Source organism: Tribolium castaneum, chromosome 2 (assembly GCF_031307605.1).
Source record: "Tribolium castaneum strain GA2 chromosome 2, icTriCast1.1, whole genome shotgun sequence".
In the NCBI taxonomy this organism is placed as follows: Eukaryota; Metazoa; Arthropoda; class Insecta; order Coleoptera; family Tenebrionidae; genus Tribolium; species Tribolium castaneum.
The window spans coordinates 25,915-42,328 of NC_087395.1; the positions used below are offsets into that span (position 1 = coordinate 25,915).

The following is a 16,414-nucleotide window of genomic DNA, read 5'->3' on the forward strand; positions in this document are numbered from 1 at the left end:
TTCTTGAAGTATAACCTGCCACGGTGCCGAGTTAAATGCATTTTTAACGTCTAGAGTTATCATAACGCAAGTTTTACGATGTCTATATGTGACTAGTCTAGTTTTCTCTGCTATCTGTATGACTTTTTGAATAGCGTGGGATGTTGATAGTCCTTTGCGGAAACCAAATTGTTGTGTGGACAGACCGCCCAGTTTTTCAACTTCCTGCTCCAGTCTATAGTGGATAAGATATTCCATTAATTTGCCTGCCGAATCCAAGATACAAATTGGTCTGTATGAACCTGGTTCTTTGTTTGTTTTTCCAGGTTTAGGAAGAAGAATCAGTCGTGCTGTTTTCCAGCAATCCGGAAAGAATTTTCTCCTTAGACAGGTGTTGTATACATTTAGTAGTTTCTTTGTTTCATTTTCCGCTATAATTTTAATAATTTCTGCAGGAATACCATCTGGTCCAGTGGCTTTACCAGGTTTCAGGCGTTTGGCGGCAATTAGTAGTTCTTCCAGTGTGAAATTTTTTATGGGGTTCTTTATTGGTTCGGGCCATACTACTTCAGGATGGCGCGGAAACAGATGCACTACAACGTTTTCCAGTTCATCCTCAGTAAGTTTGTATTCTATTCTGTAGCCAAACTTTCTCATTGCTATTTTATAGCCGTTTCCCCAGACGTCGTCATCAATTGAGGCACATAATTCCTGCCACTTTGAATGTTTTGAGATTTTTATTTCCTTTCGTAGTTTATCCCTTGCTATTTTTAGTGTGTTTACCTTAGTTTCTAGGTTTTGTGACAATGTTGTTTTAGGTCGAGCTCTTGTTACAGCTCGTCTGGCTTTGATAGATTCTTTCCGGAGTTGGGCAATACGATCGTTCCACCAGTAGCAGGGTCTTCGTTTTGGTGAAAAAGATTTCTTTAACATCGCAGCGTTGCATGATTTTTCAAGACTGTCTTTTAGTTGCTCGGGCGAGTTTATACTGCCACACTTATTAAACCTTTTTAGGAGTTTCGCCTTATTCAATGATTTTAGGTTCCACGCTGGGGGTTGGTTCGAATTATACTGATGGCTATCTGGTAAATTTGTTTCCCATTTGAAAGAAATGATTTTGTGGTCGCTGAGGGATTCTGTATCCATCGTTGTCCATCCTTGTATGTTATTTGCGACGTTTTGAGATACTAGTGTTAAGTCTATGATTGATTTTGATGTACCTCTTTCAAATGTATAGTAGTTTGGTTTGTTTTTGGTAATAAAGTTTAGTTCTGCAATCCAGTCGTTTAATATACTTCCTCTTGCATCTGTTTGAGGCATGCCCCATGCTGTTGATTTTGCATTAAAATCGCCTGTTATAATAATATGTGTTTGTTGATGTTTAGTCGAGTCCCGGATATCGTCCAGCGTTTTGGTGTATTCCTCGATGGTTGAATTCGGTGACAAGTAGCAACTGTATATGGTTATATTTTCGTTTTGTATCCAGACAAAGCCTGTCCCTGCCCCTGAGTTTCTTAGTTTAAAGTCTTTTGAAAGAATTCTTATTGCAGCGTCGTTATTTAGGTCGCATATCCAGTTTGGGTTTTGTACCGTAGATTTGTTAGGTTCGCTGACTAGGAGGATTTGTGCGTTTGTCTCCGTTGCTGTTGCAAATAACATGTCGTGTGCTGTTCTGCTTCTGTTTGTATTTAGTTGGAGGAATTTATACATTGGTCTTGGATGATATGTTATTTTCTTTGACTTGCCCTTTGTTTTTTGCTTTAAGTTCGTTTACAGCTTTTTTATAGTTTGGGCATGACATACTCGATGGTCGGTGTCCTTCGGTTCCGCAGCTGTAGCATTTTGTTTTATTTTCGCATGTCTTCGCCGTGTGTTCATCGGCGCCGCAGTTGAGACATCTAAGCAGTAATTTTTCTTTGTCTTTTGAAGAGGAAGTTTTACAGTTGCTGGCCGTATGACCAAATTCCATACACCCAAAACATCTGGATAAGCGTATCCTTTCTTCTATACGACACCAATCCCAGCCGATTCGTATTCTTTTATGTTCTAAAATGGTGTTAGCTATTTGGGCAGGCACCGTGGCTACCGCAAATTTTGACCCTTTTCCTTTGTCTGGTGAAACAAACACGTCAATCTCCTTCGATTGGCTATTTGCTGTTTTATTGATGGCTTCTGCAATGTCTTCTGCTATACAGTCTCTGGGAATATCTTTAAGAAAAATTTCTTTTGATGCTGTTTTGGTTTCTATGCTTACAGCGCTCTGGTTGCATATTTGTTCTACTTTTTCGAGAAAGCTCTTTTTCTTTTCTATATCGTTTGCGTAGTATTTGATTCTGATTAGTTGTTTTACGGGTTCAAAAACATCCAGTATCCGAACACCGTACTTAACTGGGTCTATTTCTTTCTTCATTTCTCGGACTACCTTGTGATAGGTAGTTGTCTCTTTTATTCTGATATTGATGGTTTCTTTCGATTGTTTCGTTGGTTTTAATAGCATCGTCTTCCAGCTTTCAGCCTTTTTAAGAATTTTGACGTTTTGTATGTTTGGGTTGTGTCTTATTAAGTATTCTATAATTTTTTGTAGGTACTTGAAGTTTGTGTCTGTTTCCACAATAGTGAGGTCCTGTCTTTTTCTGTCTTCATGTATGGATAATACTTTTTCCAGACCTAGATACATAGTGTCTAGTTCACAGTTGTCTTGTGTGGTTCCTAGAATGTAGTTAATTTTGGTGTTTGATTCTTTTTCTGTATTTTTGTCTTCGAGTATATAGTCTGATGTAATGTTGTAGACCAGTTTTTTTCTCTCAATAATATCGCTTTTCAACACAGTGTCTATTAAATCACTGTGTTTGCACACTCTTTTTATTAAGTCTTTGTTTTGTGCATTACCTACTAGTATAAGCATATCGTTTCCAATTTTTTCTGTACTGTTTATTATTTCAGTTTTATGATGTATACTGGACCAGTTTTCTTCTATAATCGTTTTGAGAACGTCTTTGTTGTTTTCTTCTTCTTTCCAGGCTTTTTGTAGAACTTCAGTAGATTTAATGGGGCTTACCGGTGGCTTGTTCGTGGTTTCTTCTGTTGTCAGGCAATTAAGCATTTCCCAGTTTGCAATCTGGCTGACCAGACTGCACACTGTTAGGGCTTGATCTCTTAATTGAGTTTTAGTCGTGTTGTTGTCTTTTGCTTTTGTATTTAGTTTCTTGGCCTCTTGACCTAGTTCTCTTATAATTTTCTTCATTCTGTTTCTTAGGTCCGTCTTTGAGATTTCATTTGGGTTGTAGTACTCTCCTATCGAGAAGCTTCGTTGTATTTTCCTTTGTTTTACGGACTTCTGGTTTGCCTCATCAAACATAAGGTCGATGGTATCGTTTAGTCTGGGGTTTGCATATTCTGTAATACTTGTTTCAGGTGTGTTGTCGTCCATAACCTTTCTTTTCTTTTCTTCTGTCTGTGGTGTATTTGTTTTAACCAAAATTTCAGACTCGCTTCCTCTTCTTATTCTGTTGCTGTCTATAGGACTCCTAAACATTTTCACAAAGGCTAATCCTATTTCCTTTTGGGTCTTTGTCTCTTTTTCTTTCTTTTTTGATTGTGTGTCAGAAACGACTTTGCTCCCTCCGTAATCCGTGGAGCAGCTTGGCTCAGCAGCAGCTGAGTCAAGAAGGGATTCCTGGCTAGCCAGACCCTCCCGGAGATTTATTTTAAAGTTCGTTTCGCCCATCCTTGTATTTTGAGCAACTCTTGGTTTTCACTCCTCATAGTCGAGCTTGTCTGGCAAGGGTGTCCCTACCAGGGGCCTCTTCATGCGGCCCCCGCCAGCATAACCTCAACAATCATTGGAGCTACTTAAGCCTCCCCACTACGACAAAGTGGTTGCTCCTCGGGGAGGGACCTGACCTGACCTGACCTGACCTTTTTTTTTTTTTTACCCAGGAGCCCCACCCCGCTCCTGGACGTGGAACCCGACCTTAAGGTAGAATTGGTTCCCCCGTTCTTCACCTACCCGAAGCCCCGGTATCGCCGTAAGGCATGTCTTCAGGGGGCCGGGCTTGTCTGTTTCTACGCCTCCACTAGCTTCAGCTCCTGCGTCTTATGACGCTTCTTTTCATTTAGCCATTGCCATTGACCCCAGCCGTCGCCCGCCTCCTGCGATTGGCGTCGGTCAAATCAATGGTTGACTGTTTCCACCTGTTTTAGATACTCGTCAGCACCTCTGGCGAGTCTCTTGGGCTGTTTATTTGCCCTGTCTTTTCATCCTCCATTTTGAATTTCAAAATGTCTTCAGTGCAACGTTGCACTTTTCTCCAATTTTTATTACTTCTCAGCATAATCTCTACCAGATTATCTGGATTGATTTTCTCATTGACGAGCTGTTCCAGCCTATGCCGTATCCCAGCCCATTTTCCACATTGGAACAATACGTGCTCGGCAGTGTCCATCTCACCGCAGTACACGCATCTGTCATTTTCTGCTCGATGCATTTTCTTCAAATAACATCGGAAGTCCCCGTGTCCTGAGAGAAATTGTGTCAAGTAAAAATTTACCTGACCCGCATTCTTCTTTCTTTCTATCCACTGTCTTATATTTGGAATAAGACGGTGCGTCCATCTGCCTTTGGAACTTGCATTCCATCTGTTCTGCCATTCTTTAATAGACCATTCCCGCGCCTCACGCTTGGTGTGTGTTCTATTTCTCACCTTGACTGTCTCATGGATTCTGAGATCAATGGGAATCATCCCAGCTATTACTTGGACAGCATCCGCCGAAACGGTTCGGTATGCCGAGCATACGCGAAGAGCTGTCTTTCTCTGGACCTGTACCAATCTTTCTTGGTACTTCAGAATGTCGAGTGCAGTAGGACCCCAGATTGGTGCCGCATACATGACAATCGAATTTACTACTTCTGCCATTACCTTCCTCTTTGAAGGTGATGGTCCTTTTACGTTTGGCATTAGCCTCCCCAGCATTGCCCCCATCTTTTCTGCTTTAGCTGCCACACGCATTACGTGTGACGTAAAAGTCATTCTCTGGTTTATGTCTACTCCCAAGTACCTGACATTTTGTTTAGGTCTTAGCTCAACATTTTCCACCTTGAAGACAACGTTCTTGTCTGGTCTACGTCCGCCTGCAAGAAGCACAGCTTCAGTCTTTTCTGGAGCCAGCTGCAAGCCATTTTCTTTCATCCATCGTCCAATAATTTTGGACGTCATCTCTACTGTGCACATCAAGTTTTCGATGTCCTTCTCTATCACGACTAGTGCTAGGTCATCAGCATATGCCACTAGCGTTGCTTCTTTTGGAATTTCTAATCTAAGAACTCCATCATAAAGGATGTTCCACAAGGTCGGCCCCAATACCGAACCTTGTGGAACTCCACTCGTCACCTCCATGACTTGTCCCTCGCCCAAGTCTAGACTTCTTTCTGATAGGTAGCTACCTATCACTTTCCTCAGGTACATGGAGATGCCCTTTTTCCTCAAGGCCTCCATGATGTTTTGCCAGTTTGCCGAATTGAAGGCATTTTTTACATCAAAAGTGAGCAACACGCACCACCTCTTTCTTCTCGTGTCTCCAGAGTTAGCCCATCTTGCCAAGGCCATAACTCTGTCTACCGCGTCGAGGGTAGATTTGCCTTCTTGGAAGCCAAACTGTTCTTCACTTAGGCCTCCTTTCTCTTCCAGCTCTTTTTTGAGCTTTATCAGTATTAACTGTTCATACAGTTTCGCTACCACATTTAGGAGACAGATCGGCCTAAAATCCGATGGACTGCCTCCTTCTTTTCCGGGTTTTTTGAGTAGAACCAATTTAGCTCGTTTCCACTCTTTCGGAAATTTCCCTTCACGTAGGAGTCCGTTATAGGCTTCCAACATGAGAACCTCGCCTTGCTCGTGAGCAATTGCTTTAACAATTTCCACTGGAATGTTATCTAGTCCCGGTACTTTGCCCGTTTTTAGCTTTCGTACCGCTTGTTGCATTTCATTGGAGGTGATGCCCTCTACCTCACACGTCTCTGTGAAATTCCATCTTTTTATCTGATGTTTTGGGAACAGCACATCGGCTATTCTCTGTCTAAATTGTGGGCTTAGAGTGATTTGCTCTAAACCCAGTCTTAGTTTCCTGGTGGCTATTTGGTAACCAAGCCCCCATTGGTCTCTTTCAATTTCATTTATCAGTTCTTCCCATTTAGCCTCTTTAGCTTTTCTAATGAGAACACGATAAATTTTCCTTTTCTGTTTATACAGCTCTGTTGCCTCAATGACTTCTTCGAGTCTATTTCTGGCCCTCAGTCGCATCTGTCTTCGTTTGATAGAAATGCATTCTTTCCTTGCTCTCGCAATGTCATCATTCCACCAGTAAACCCTTTGTTTACCTGTGTTTCTTGTTCGGCCTTTCTTCGGAAGGTGCATGTCGCATGCTTCCTTGATGGCCTCCACCATGCTGACGCAGTTTTTATTTTGTTTTGCGTTCATCCTTTCTACGAAGCTATGGCGAATCACCGAAGGGCTAAAGCCCTTGGTGTTCCATCCACAGCATCGCCCAGAGCTCTGACCGTTTCCGGTTATTTCTCCGTTTAGTTTCAGTTGAAACGTAATAAACTGGTGATCGCTGAGAGTTTCTTCTTCCTCAACGGTCCAATTTCTCACCCACCGTGCAGCATTTTCGGTGCTGAAGGTGACATCTATCCAGGATTGATAACGTCCTTTCAAAAAAGTTGGTTTCATCCCATCATTGTAAACAACGCAGTTTAGCGTTGCTAGCCATTCAGACAACAGACGACCCCTTTCGTCTTGTGTCTCCCCCCCCCATTCGGGTGACTTCGCATTGAAGTCACCCGTCACAACACAGGGTTTTCCGCCATGGGACCCTATGCTGCCCACTAGGTTACGCAGAGCACGCTCTGCTATGACAGTTTCGACATTGGGAGAAATGTAACAACTGTATATGATACACTCTCCCGTGTCTATCCATACAAAGCCAAGCCCCTTACCCCAGGCATAGACCTTTATCTTCTTGTTCATGACGGCAATGGCAACATCATTGGCATCGTCCGTCCACCATCCATTGCTGCGAACCCTCCCCTCGTTAGGTTCGCTCATCAGGATCACATCCCGACCTGTTCGTCTACAGAAGCTCGTTGCTGCGTCGTGGGCACCATGGCTTCTGTTCAAGTTAATTTGGAGGAACCTGATCACGGTGGTTTCTCGTTCTCAGCGCGAGCCGCCTTCTTTCGAAGACTCTCACACACCAGCGTCTTTGCTCGGTGACCCCTTACGCCGCAAACCGGGCAGAACATCTCCTTTTCGCAGGTCTTCACTGAATGACCTTCTTCTCCGCATCTGTGGCACAGTTTGGACCTGTCCACCCCTTGACATCGGGCCGCCATGTGTCCTGGCTCCCAACACCTATAACAGAAAACACTGTTAACTCGTTCAGTGATTTTGCATGTCACTAAACCAATCTTTATCTTGCCCTTACTCAAAATGGCGTCAGCACTTTTCGCAGATACTTTAATTGTAGCTACCTTACTCCCTCCGTATGCTTTTCGCAGAGATGTCACCTCCAAATCTGTGTTTGTGATGGTTCCATCCATAGCTGCTACTACGCTACTGACTATTTCAGTCTCCACTGCCAGCGCAGTAACCTGACCTGACCTGACCCGACCTGACCTGACCTGACCTGACCTGACCTGACCTGACCTGACCTGACCTGACCTGACCTGACCCGAGACCAGACCCGAGATCCGACCCGACCCAAGATCCGACTCGACTCGACCTGACCCGAGACTAGACCCGACCCGACGTGAGACCCGACTCGACCCGACCCGAGTCGAGTCACGTCACGTCACGTCACGTCACAACACGTCACGTCACGTCACGTTACGTCACGACACGTCACGTTACGTCACGTCACGTCACATTTCCGCTAAAATCGTGAGATATAACTAAATTAGCGATGTGTTTGCCTGTTTCTTGCATATCTTCATAATCAAAGAATAAATATCTTTTTGTATAGAACAATTATTTGTATGCCTTGTAGAACCGCAGTTAACACATTTAAACGGTTTAGTATCATTCAGCGGTTTTTATTACAATTTTTGCATTCACAAAATTCGACCCGACCCGAGTCGAGTCACGTCACGTCACGTCACGTCACAACACGTCACGTCACGTCACGTCACGTCTCGTTACGTCACGACACGTCACAACACGTCACGTCACGTCACGTTACGTCACGACACGTCACATTTCCGCTAAAATCGTGAGATATAACTAAATTAGCGATGTGTTTGCCTGTTTCTTGCATCGCTTCATAATCAAAGAATAAATATCTTTTTGTATAGAACAATTATTTGTATGCCTTGTAGAACCGCAGTTAACACATTTAAACAGTTTAGTATCATTCAGCGGTTTTTTATTACAATTTTTGCATTCACAGCATTGATAAAAACAATAGATTTTGTTTTTAACGTCAGCTAAAGCAGACTCCGGTCTGCGACTAATTTTTTTCTTAGAGTATATTATAGTACAACCTTTTTCGTTACAATTTTTACTACCTTTTACTGTGTATTCCTTGTCATCGGCTTTGCCCTCAGCTGACTTTGTCAGATTTTCTTTTATTTTTGTTTTGCAGATTCCACCTTTTTGTCGTTTCCATTGCATATAACATTTATGTTTTAATATTTTAACTTCTTTCCGACAATTTCGACATTTTTCCCATCCACATTTGTGTTCTTTACAACCCTCTTCTATCATTTTGTTACCTTTTTTAATGATTTGATTACCCTTCTTGTTATTTCCTTCTTCAATCATTTTATTTCCTCCTTCAATCATTTTTTTACCTTCGTCAACCATTTTATCACCTCGTATTTTATTACACTTTAAACATTTATGAAATCTTTCACAAACTTCTGAATGATTTTCTAAACATTCTTGATTAAAACAGTATCTATTGCATTTTTCACAATATATTCTTTGTTTAGAGTCTTCTTCGTGTTTAAGGTTAAAACACATTAGGCACGTTTTCTTTACTTTTAAGCATTTATGCTCATCTTTGATTTGATATGGTTTATTAAATTTTTTACAATAATAAGACTGACCGTAGAAACCTGTCATACTATTGATTGTATCGAAATGATTTCCATTTTTATATAAATAAACTTTCACATCTTTTTCAGGTCCTGAATATATTATAGAACTAAAACATTCGGCTGCTACGATTTTTATTTGAATATTTAATAATCTTTCTATATTCGCAATATCATCTAAAGTAAAATAATTTCTATTGTATTCCCCAAGTTGATTACATAGTTCTTGAGCTAAAGTAGTTTGTAAATTTCTTCCCATTCTTATGTATCTTATATCATTATGATCAAATTCTCTACCAAGTATAATATTTGTATGATAAGTTAATCTAACAATAACAGCTCTTGGGCAACATAAATTATCTTTGTTTTTCATCGGTGTTATGCTTTTTTTTGTTCGTAAGTCTTCTGCTATATTTAGCAATCTTTTCGCATTAGTAGCACCTCTAGGCATATTAACTACTTCAGCATTCAACGTACAACCGTATATATCTAAATCTTGATTTGAAGTTAGGATACTTTAAATATTGTTTAATAAATTATTAATATCTGAGGTTTTTGACATACCTGTTGAAATAGGATTCCAAAGATCAGGATGATTAACCACTATATTCATTAAATCTCCTTCTTTGAAATTTGTTTTCTCTTTTACTATTTTAATCATTTCATTTAATCCCTCTCTAATGACAGTAATTTTTTTCATAATTATGTCTGAAAGATCAGACTCGGACGATTCTTTGTCTTCGTCTTCGACTCTGGGCAGACCTTGTCTGTCTGTCAATAATATAACTTTATAGTAAACTTTATGTTTCTTCCATTTTTTAGTGTATTCAGCATTTGTTTATATTATTTTAATTTTAGCTTTTTCGGAAAACTCTGTAAAATAACTATCTTCGAAAGCGAACGGTTGGTCGTTAATTTCGCTTCGCTCATGAGGCATCGCCCGATTTTTTGTAATAATTCTGCCTTCTTAATTTTAGAGTAACCTTTGATATTCTTTTCTTTAGCAATTTTTTTAATTCTTTTATCGTTGTATGCGAAGCACTAGTCAAGGACGTATTCTGAGTCGATTCGTTTTTTGACATGGTTTCCTCTAATAATTCCTCTAAACTTTGCGACCCGATTTCTTTAAGAACAGTATTTAAATTCTCTTCGCTCATGAGGGTATTATCTGAAATTCGATTCACTAGATCTGTCTTTTTACTATTTTGCTTTATCTTTAGATCTAGTTTTTCAGCAACTGATTTTAATTTTTTAATATTCTTTTAGATTAATTAATTCTTTTAGAATTAATTTTATAAGGTCTGATTTAGTCTTCGAGTTGTATTGTGAATAGTTTCTTAAGCCCAGCCTTTTTGCAATGGTTTTAATTTTTTTAAACTTAGTTTATTTAGTACAATCTCATTATTTGATTGTGGTGTTAAAAAATATTTATCCATCGAGAACGACTCATGTGCCAAAGACAGGCAAGGCCTACCCAGAGTCGAAAACGAAGATGAACTCTTATCTGAACTCGATGACGAATTGCCTTCACTAATTTTTTCAATTATGTCACCCGCTTTTTTTAAATCACCTTTAGTAAGTTTTATAAGTTCTTCAAGAAAATTTGTTTTAGATAGTATTGCTTTCCTACTAATTTACCGCACTTACATAATATTTTTTCACCTCTATAACGTTTATTCCAACATATGTTACAAAAAGTTGAATAACCATCTTTGCTTTTTTTTATTTGCATAAAAATTCTCTAAATATTTTTGAGTATTGCAGTACTTACAAACTTTTTTGTCTATTTATTAAGAAAAAACAATATTTCAATAATTCTTATAATAATGTTAGTTGCATTTCTGCTTCGTATATACTCACTTTAATTTTTTTGCCGTTAAGATCAGAAACAAACTAAATCCAAACATTATATACGCGTTTTTCTACAACTGTGAATATTTCTTCAGTCCTGATCGTTTTTAATTTGTTACGAAAAATATCAACCATATTAGACAATCTAATTCTATCACCAACTTCAAATTTTGGCTTTTTATTTGTTAATGTAATCATATATACGGTTTCTAATAACTGCCTTTCATTTTCCTTATTAACATCTGTTGGTTTCATTTTAATCGTAGTATGATAAGAATTGTTATAAGATTTTATAATTTTTAGAAGTAACGAATGCCAATCAAAACTGTCATATAATATAGGCTTGAATTTATTTCCTAAAGTACGGTTGAACCTCTCAACAAAGAAAGCTTTATTTTTTGTTCCAGTACTATAAAGATTGATATTGTACTTATTTAAAACGACCCTCATATCTTTATTATAAAACTCTTTTCCTCTATCAGTGTGTAAATTTTTAGGTGGATTGTGTTTATCTTAAATCGCTTGTTGTATGATTTTTAAAAACGCATTAGCTACTTCTAATCCTGATTTAGTTTTTAAAGGTTCTACCCATACAAATTTAGAAAAGGTGTCTTCAGCAACTAGAATATAAATAAATCCCTTATTGATCTTTTTAAATTTATTAAAATCATTCGCTTCCTTTGACTTAGGAACGGTTTTTGTTCTTAAAGTATAGCTTGGATCTTCTGATTTTCGTTTTGGTCTATAAAAAACATAAATATCTATTTGCCAAGTATTATCAATACCTTTGTGTTGAAAGCGACGTGTTGGATATTTTTTCCTAGCGGGTTTAAATAGTTCAAAAATTAAAATATCTTTAGGTGATTTAGAAATATTATTTTTTACTGATTTACAAATTCTGCAAGTTGATATTCTTCTCCAACGTTTATATTTTACAATAAATTCTGGTTCTCCAGTGGATTTAGTTTTTGTTTTGCATATTTTACAATATTCCATTTAGTTAGCAATAAACTGAATTCCCTTTCAGGGACGCTGTGGAGTATTACGGAATTGTTATTTTTAATTAGACGAATTTTAAGAATTTATTCAGATGTTTATGCGCTTCTTCAGGAGGTAATTTTGTAAGTAAAATAACAGAAACCTTTCGTAACAATTTGACTTCTTCATCTTCTATCAGAGTATATTCAATTTTTTCACCGTTTACTGTACAACAAACAGTGGAGATACCATTTTCATTTAAATTGATTACTATATTGCTTTTCATTTATATATGTTTATTTTTGTAAACGCGCAATACGCATGAATAAAGAAAACTTTACTAACATATAAAAAAATTGGAATACTTAATAGATAAGGTTTTTTATCATTGAAAAAACCAAAATGTTCTTCTGTGTTTACCTTTTCTTTTTTTATTCTAAAAGATAGAAGATCAAATTCTCTAACAATAAAGGGTTTTGAAAGATCTATTGTTCCTTTATTACTACTAATATCTAAATCTTTCAAATTAGCCGTTGAGTAGAATTTTATAACTTCCACATTCATTGGTATTCTAAGAATTGGTATTCACCATCAAAAAAAAAGTCAAGCATAGTAACAGCCTTTTGTCCATGAACTTCTTTAACAAAACGAATTTTTCCTACAAATTGTAAAAATGAATAATGAGTTTCTTTCATAAATTCAGTTTCCAACTTAATTAACCTTTCTCCGAAAATATCTAGTTGTCCTTTATTGGCAACATCATAATTATCAATTGCATCAGCAGTTTTAACTAATCTTCTATTACCAATATTGATATATCTTTTTGTAGCAGATAGATTCGCCGAATCTTTTTTGATCATATTACTGAGTTCAGGTTTAACGATTTTTAAAACGCTTTCCGAATCATCTTTTTTAATCATATTATTGAGTTCAGGTTTAACAATTTTAAAACTGTTTCTGAATCATCTTTTTTGATCATGTTACTGAGTTCAGGTTTAACGATTTTTAAAACGCTTTCCGAATCATCTTTTTTAATCATATTACTGAGCTCAGGTTTAACAATTTTTAAAACGGTTTCTGAATCATCTTTTTTGATCATATTATCGTTGACTTTATCCATAGCAGCATGCAAAGCACTAGTCCATTTTGTGGACGCTGATGCTAAATATTGTAAATTAACAGCATCGCCAGAATTTTCTGGTTGTTTTACATTAACTAATTTGTGTCCTGCAATATCATAATCGCCATTTTCTGTTAGATTAAATCCTATACCAGGTGGTCCTCTTGTTGATTTTCCACTTTTTTTTCTATTTTTCTAAGAACATAGTCAGATGTCTTCGGTCTTGCCTCCGGAATCTTTCGATTCCCTCGGGAACCTTTGGTGACCTCTAGGCTGGCATTGCCAGTCTTCGTCTTCGGATTGGTCTGCGGAGCCGTAGTCCCTTTCAGAAACGCTCTGCCAGTCATTTATAGGAATAAAATTCTTTCTATATTTCATTTCAGAAGTTTTGAAATCAATAGTTAAGCAATCAAAATTTTTATTTTGTCGGGTCGGGTCGGGTCTCGGGTCGGGGCGGGTCTCGAGTCGGGTCGGGTCGGATCGAGTCTCGGGTCGGGTCGGGTCGGGTCGAGTCTCAGGTCGGGTCAGATCGGGTCTCGGGTCAGGTCAAGTCGGGTCTCGGGTCGGGTCGAGTCGAGTCTCGGGTCGGGTCGGGTCGGCTCTCGGGTCGGGTCGAGTCTCAGGTCGGGTCAGATCGGGTCTCGGGTCAGGTCAGGTCGGGTCTCGGGTCGGGTCGAGTCGAGTCTCGGGTCGGGTCGGATCTCGGGTCGGGTCCGGTCTCGGGTCGGGTCGGGTCTCGGGTCAGGTCGAGTCGGGTCGGATCTCGCGTCGGGTCGGGTCTCAGGACGAGTCTCGGGTTGGGTCGGGTCTCGGGTCGGGTCGGGTCTCGGGTCGGGTTGGGTCTCGGATCAGGTCGTTTTGATTTGGAATGTGTGTTTGGACGCGAGTGCCCCGAGTGATCCGTTATAAAGGTATAACATGTTTGATTTTTTCAATTTTTGTCGCGATTTTGGTCGATTTTTGTTACCCGGAACATTTGTCGAGCAACAACTTCGGAACTATTGCAGATATCTCTATAAAGTTAACTATGGTAGGAAAGCTCTTTTCATTATGTATTTTTTTTTAAAGATTATTCTCCAACTTAGTTTTTGAAGAAATTGCAAATGAAAGCAAAATTAGATCATATACTCAAGAATTTATAACTGAAAAACTATTGAGAATTTAGCGATTTTTTGATGCCAATCGATTCTCCGGATCATTTCAATTTTGAATGTTTCAAATTTGGATTGTTTCAAAACTCATCTTGTCTGATAGATTTTGAGGCGCACTTTAGAATGTTTTTTTTTTGCGTGACATCGCATTGAAACCTAAGCCATTTTCTACTTTTATTTTCTGGTTCTTTTTTTCTTTCGATTTTCACTAACTCTACGGGTTTCGCCGTAATCGGCGGTTAAGAATTATAAAAAAATAAGAAATAAGAACATGTAAGACCTTAGAACAAAAAAAGCAATACAAGAATCGACTGTAAAGATCCAACCTAACCGGTCAGGTCAGGTCAGATCAGGTCAGGTTGCGAAAAAAGAAATCAGTTGGACAGGTTAACTACTACCGACACAATTCGGGTCGGGTCGAGTCGAGTCTCGGGTCGGGTCGGGTCGAATTGGGTCTCGGAAGATATTTTCTTACATTAAAACAAATGTGCAAAAATTATAACATTGAAGAAGAAATTTTTAAGTCTCTGCTGAAATCTAACATAATTTGAAGCGACGAGGAGACTCCCTAACGTTATTAAAGAATATGAAACACAAGTTGTTCTCTTGGTTATCCTATTAATACAAATCAATCTTCTTCATGTGGTGGAAACTTGATCTGATGCTTTTTTATTATTTTAAAAAGACAACTACACTTACAAGAAAGACTCCTGCAACGACGAAGTTTTACTATGGTTTCATTTATTTTTAAATTGTTTTTTTATTTTGTAATAAAATTCAGTTTACATCAATAAAATTCCGAATTCGATCTTTTTCTAAATTAAAACTATTCTTACAATCTGTCCTTAGTCTGTTAGTATGGTTAGCGATGGTTTTTGAGCATTATGGGGCTTATTATTTATTGTGGTATAACAATATCTTGAATAAGAATATGTCTATTAACGATTTAGCTAGAACCATGCGAAAAATTGTTTGTTTTAAAGAAAATAGTGAAACGACTTATGAAATCAATCTAGTAATTGGTTCGACAATTAATTAAGAGATGGGGCTACGTAAGAAGATTATTTTAGGTTAGGAGAATCAAATACAACAATAGAAAGGGAAGTTTTGTTACAGCCTTAATGGAGCGCAGCGATATTTGATGTAAGTTGGCCATGATTGTAGCAACGTTTTCTTTGTACACCATTAAATTTTTATGATTACTCCAAACCCCAAGCTTATTGTGTGATTTATTGCAGACAGGTTGTAGTCTTTTAGACGAACCGATCGGTATCGTAAATATTTTCGAGTCACCCTTGTCAAAATATCTTATTATAAGAGTTGTTTATCTTAAACACCATTATCTGTTGTAAAACTTTAGGGTGTACAAAAAAAACGTTGCTACAATATATTGTATTTGTATGTCTTAATTTTCAACGATTTTATCTTTCATGAGAGTTTCTTGTGCAACTCCAGCGTCAATAAAAATAATTCATTTAAAACTTATTGGACTTACAGCTGTTAGCTGTAACAGAAATACGAATAAACGTAGCAAAACAGAAGAAATTATTGCTAAACTTCCAAATTGTAAATAATAATAACAATACTCTACAAACAAAAAGATTTAACCATGATTTCAGTTTCCTACCAGTCATTCAAACTTTTGTGTTATTTTTAGGATAAAGATAAAAATAAATTAAGTAAAGATATTTTTCTTGATGTGATAATTTCCCCCTTAACCAAATTAATCACTTGATGAATTTAACTAAGCTGAGCAATAAATCACAAAGATAACATTATTTATGCAAGTTCTGAGGATTTAAACACGTTTTTAGAGCAAAAATCAAGTTTTTCTGAATCTGAGTCAATAACCATACAGAGAACTCGCTAAATGCGTTAGAAAACTGAATCAGGTCAAGCTGTATAAAAAATTACAACTGCAATATCCATTTTATTCCTAACATCTACAATTTAGGATATAAAATATGTAAATAGGTCAGTTGATTCCTCATACGCTGAGGAAGAGTGCTTATTTCCCGTTTATTTTATTATTAAGTACTTAGATTGTATATTATTTGTCGGATTCCCATCTCAACCTTAATTGCTCACAATGCTTAAATTTGCGAAAATTTTTAACCCACCCGAATAATAGTACACAAATAACAAGCATTTAACTTGAGTTTCTTATTTAAGAAACAATATGAAAAAATTTTAAGCACAATTGAATTCTTCCTTTACTTCAGCCAATGCTTATTAGTGCGCAAT

General features: G+C 37.7%; 1 long non-coding RNA gene across 1 annotated transcript; it reads left to right on the plus strand.

Moving 5' to 3' along the window:
* The first annotated feature begins 359 nt into the window (after positions 1–359).
* LOC107399140 (uncharacterized) lies at positions 360–1,256 on the plus strand. The gene is made up of 2 exons (XR_010333166.1): positions 360–598; positions 650–1,256. It is a non-coding gene; the product is annotated as an uncharacterized LOC107399140 (long non-coding RNA).
* The last annotated feature ends 15,158 nt before the right edge of the window (positions 1,257–16,414 follow it).